Genomic DNA, 4,923 nt, shown 5'->3' with positions numbered 1-4,923 from the left:
CTCACACATTGCTAGATTCTATAGAAACTTGAAGTGGTAGCAATGGTGAGTGTAGGTACAAAATGATGTGGATAATATCAAATGATAGAACAAGTTTGTTGGCTTACAAGTATTGAGCATGACTCATGCCCTTTTACAATTTAGAACTCATCAATAAAGCATGGACTCATGCCTCAATCCATCATCCAAAAGCTCCAACACAAACCAACAATTCACAATGCCCTCACCATGGTATTTGCATAAGCAATTGTTAACCACAATCAAGGCATTTGCAATTGCATTCCAACAATCCCTTTCACATCATATTGACAAATGCATGCTTCCAAAACTTATGCTCTCTTATGCCCATGTGTAAAACATAGCATTGGCATGGCTATGTATAGCATCCATAGTGTCCATATGGCATCAAGATGAGCATGAGGGACTCCAAAAAAAAATTGCATAAGCTTGCTATTCCATCAATGGCATGCCAATTGAGACATAATGAAGAAAATCTCCCAAAATGTGATCTATGAATTGGCCAAGCTCATGTGGAATCAATTCCTTTCACCATTGCCATCAATAATGCATGGAAAAGCAATATTGGCATGTGAATGGTCAAGCTTTAATGGTTAATTTCTAAAAATTAGGGGAATTTGAATGTGTCCAACCCTAATCCATTCCCAAGCTCCACCAAATGGTTCAAATTTGCAAGAAATTGATCAAACCACTCACCAATGTCATCCGGAACGCTTCAATGGAAAAAATTGTTGAAGAAGCCTCTTGTTGAAGAAAAACGTGGCCTCTCTTTGCTCTCAAATTTGCAGCCAAAGAACACCTCCCATGTGCTTGAATCATAGCTTGAAATTTGCTCCAAACAATGGCTAAAAACCCTATTGCATAGCTTCCATCTCATGAGGTAGTAGAGCTAGGCTTCACCTAGCTCTCCCTCCACCATTTCAACGCGATTTTGAGGCGGCAGCCTGCTGCAGCCCGCCGTTTGCTTCTTTGCCTCCTCCATGAGATGATTAGAATACCAAAGATGCCTATGAAGTGTAAGAGCATAGCAATGCAAGATTTGGTCAATGTGGCAAGGTATACTAGGGTTTCTCACAGCCATGGAAGAATGAACAAAATCTCTCCAATCTTGAGAAAAAAATTTGCAAGAAGAGGCTCAAATGAAAGATCTCATTGAGCTCTACAAAAACCCTAAGGTTTGGCATCAAAACGGGTAAAGGAAGAGCATCCCATGGCTATGGAAAGCTTGAGGAAGAAGAAGATGATTACTAATCACGATTAGCAGAAAAGTTAATTGCAATTAGTCACTTGCCTAAGTTTTGGCCCGACTGCCCCAAATTCTTGGTCCAGAGGCCCAAAATTTGGTCCAAAAATGGTAAAATTGGCCAAAATCACTCAAAATCCAACAATTTCCATGAAATGCTCACCATCTCCATGAGATTAAGCAAGATTAGAGAAGATTTGTCAAGAATCACTCAAGGATTACAAGAAAATGAGAAAAAAAATTAAAAGAAACTCAAATTTTCAAGCAAATTTTCCCAACAACCCATGCATGCCCATGATCAAAATCAAGAGCTCTGGTACCAATTGGAATGAAGGGATGTAATGCATGAAAAATATGAGTAATCACCATGTAAACATGATGCCTAAGTGTGTTTAGTCTCTCACCACGAGAATGGAAATAGCCTTCCACAAGCCAAGAGAGAAGCCATGAGCTCCAAGAAACATAAGTTTCCATTTCTAAAAATGATCATCAAAAGTTACAACCATGGTCCAAGTCCCCTCTTTTATACATGGACTTGTCCCATTATTAACCCTATTGAATAAAGTTCCTACTTTATTACAAAGAAAGGTCTCTGAGGGAGCTGAACATCTTAGACATGTGGATGGTGCAATGTGACGTTTGGCAAGTGTGACCCCAACTGATAATGTGCCTGTCAAACATCTCCAAAGAAAGAGTCTTTGCTTCAGTGGCATTTTACACTTCCATAACATGCGGAGATTCTTCCGCCACCAAGAGAGAGGCTTTCTCATATGCCACAAAGAATTGGCATGTTGCTGAATCCATGGGGGAGGCTAAAAAAGCCTGTAAGCTTTGATGGAGGTCAAGGCTGGAAGGGGAACAGGATGAGTGCTTGGCAGTAGATGAGCACAATTGCCAATCCATGAGCCTGTCTGTGTCAGCCATAGTTGGAATAGGTAAAAAAGGAAGCAATATATCAGCAATTTTCTTCCATATTGGCCTATGATGCATTCCCAATGCATAGGTAGCAGTGGCCCGAGGAAAGGATAAGACATATCCTCGATCATCCACCACATCATGTATGTACCTAATTCCCAGTTTCATAAGATTGTATGCCCGAACAGGTTCCTACAAGGCAAGTGGAGTGTCAAAAATGGCACTCCAATGAATACTTTCCTTCCTCATGGAGTTCATCCCCAAGCAATTATGAGGAGCCCATTTGACCTTAGAGAGAACTTGGTTCCAGTCAAGTATTAAGGCAGTGGAAAAAGGACAGCCAGGTATCCTGCCTTGAAATCTCCCAATAACAACCTCCCAATGATCCGTAATCCAATGACCATAAGCTGAAGTCCTCATGTTGACACACATGGACGCTAACATACAAGTCCATGGCTGTTGTTGGCAGAAGAAAGTGTGCAACATAGTAGCCTTCCTTGCAAGTACATGATATCTTATATTGAGAATATTGAGTCCACCATGCATCCTTGGGGAACACACCATTTTCATCTTCATCAGTCTCAAAGCTTTAACAGCAGATTTTGTCTTCCATAATATCTCCATAACTTGAGACATAAAGGCTGAAATATCCCGGGAGGACCAATGCAATAAAGGCAAATAGAACTGAACATAAGACATCACTATGGATTGCACAATTCTGAGCCTGACATGAAGAGGCCAAGTAGATATCTTCCAGTATTCCAGCTTATGATGGAGTTTTTGGAAAATCCATTTTAGTTGCTGCTTTCTTGAGATATGCCATCCAATGGGATATCCCAAATGTCTGACCACATCTCTGGAATGCACCACATGCCCCGGCCAAAGAATAGAATGCCAATCACATTCTTTCAGGGGTATTAATTTAGATTTATCAAAATTAATATGCAATCTAGCTTATACCTAAATCATTTCCAATTAAAGGGCAACAATATAAACCTTGTGAATTTAAATCCTAAAGCTCTAAAACAAAAGATTTGATCCCTTTTTTTCAAAATTAAAACACCAAGGCTTACAAAAGATCTATCTCCACTACCTTCCCTCCTAGTTGCAATTGGTGGTCGTGAAATGTATTCATTTTGGATAGCTCTAGTGGTTATGACCAGGTGCGGATGTCTCCTGAAGATAAAGAAATCGCTTCAGTGGCCTCCAATGTTATGACATTCACATTGAAGAATGCTCTAGCTACTTTCCAAAGAATGGTTCCAAAAATCTTTTATGATTAACACTCGACAATGTGCTTGGAAAAGTGCTGAGAAACTAGATTGAGTCCAAATCTAACAAAATGTGCCTTTGCACAGCATGAGCAGTGCACCATTGCTTGGTCATGTAGTCTCAGCCAGAGGAAGCACTAGTAGTGGATCCCCAGAAGTTGCTTGTTATAGTGAGGCTTCAAGGTCCACATAACATTCAAGAACTGGCCAGGTTCCTTGGGCAAATCAAGTGGCACACAAGGTTCTTGCATAATTTGGCATATGTGGCATGTCCATTGTACGTGCTATCAAAAAAGGATGTTTAGTACGTATGGAATGATAAATGTGAGCAAGCATTCTAGCATCTCAAGTTGATGTTAGTAGCAGCACCAATAGTGCAACCCCCGGATTAGACAAAGCTATTTCATATTTTTTTAGATACTTTGGATATTGCAATTGGAAGTGCACTAATGTAGGCCAAAGGAGACTAGTTCGTCCAATTTATTATTCAAGCCGGATGCTATTTGCAATAGAAAATAATTATTCCACAATAAAAAGAGAAGCTCTAGGTATGGTTTACTCAGTGCATGCATTTTCTTTTGGGCAATAATTTTGTTTTCCATGTTGACAAGCATTGGTGTATGCAGTAAAATTAAGCCCAACCTATAAGGAACGTTGGCTAGATGGATATTGTTATTGTAAAAAGTCCGATTACACCATATATCATAGGCTTGGAAGTGAACATGTGGTTGTATACTTTTTATATCGGATATATTTTGGAGAACCACTAGGTGGTGTAACATATTAGTTTTGGACATAGAATTTTTATTCTACATAATTCACCAATGACATTGTGAGGAGAATTTAAGTGATGCTTGCATGAGGGATCAAAACCCCAGGTAAAATCTATGGTAGGTGTGAATTTGAGAAGAAGTAGCTATATGTAGTTCTTGAATCTTGATAGTATGGGTTTTGATGGTGTGGAAGTTGAATGAGGACATGAGGAGAGTGATGAGAGAGAGCTATGGTTGATGACGTCCATGGTGATGATACATGATCGTATGCATCTAACACCCACATGGTAAACCTATTCACATGGCAATAGAGGTCTACTGGGGATATAAGTCTAAGAGGGCATCATGGCCTTATATGACTATGGGATGCTCATGCTGTGAGGATGTTGGGAGATGTGTGAAAGTATGTGAGATGGTATGGTTGATCATGTACATAATGAATATGCATTGCCCCATGTGCATCCAAAATGCCATGCATAGGGTACTTGTCCACTTGGCATTAGGGAGAGGTGTCATTAGTCGAGCGAGAACCCAAAACGAGTGTGAGTGTGAGTTAAGAAGGGTAGTTTTTTTAGTTTCTAATTGAGGTATGCATGGTTCTTAACAAGAAGAAGAAAAGAAGAAAAAACAACGAATAGGAGCAAGGATTGAGGATTGGAGAGGATCATCAAGCTGGAACAAAGGTGGATATAAGAGCAAGTAC

Source organism: Cibotium barometz, chromosome 15, assembly GCF_041138505.1.
Source record: "Cibotium barometz isolate CiBa-2024 chromosome 15, ASM4113850v1, whole genome shotgun sequence".
Classification (NCBI taxonomy): Eukaryota; Viridiplantae; Streptophyta; class Polypodiopsida; order Cyatheales; family Cibotiaceae; genus Cibotium; species Cibotium barometz.
Note: the sequence above shows the minus strand (reverse complement) of the source record.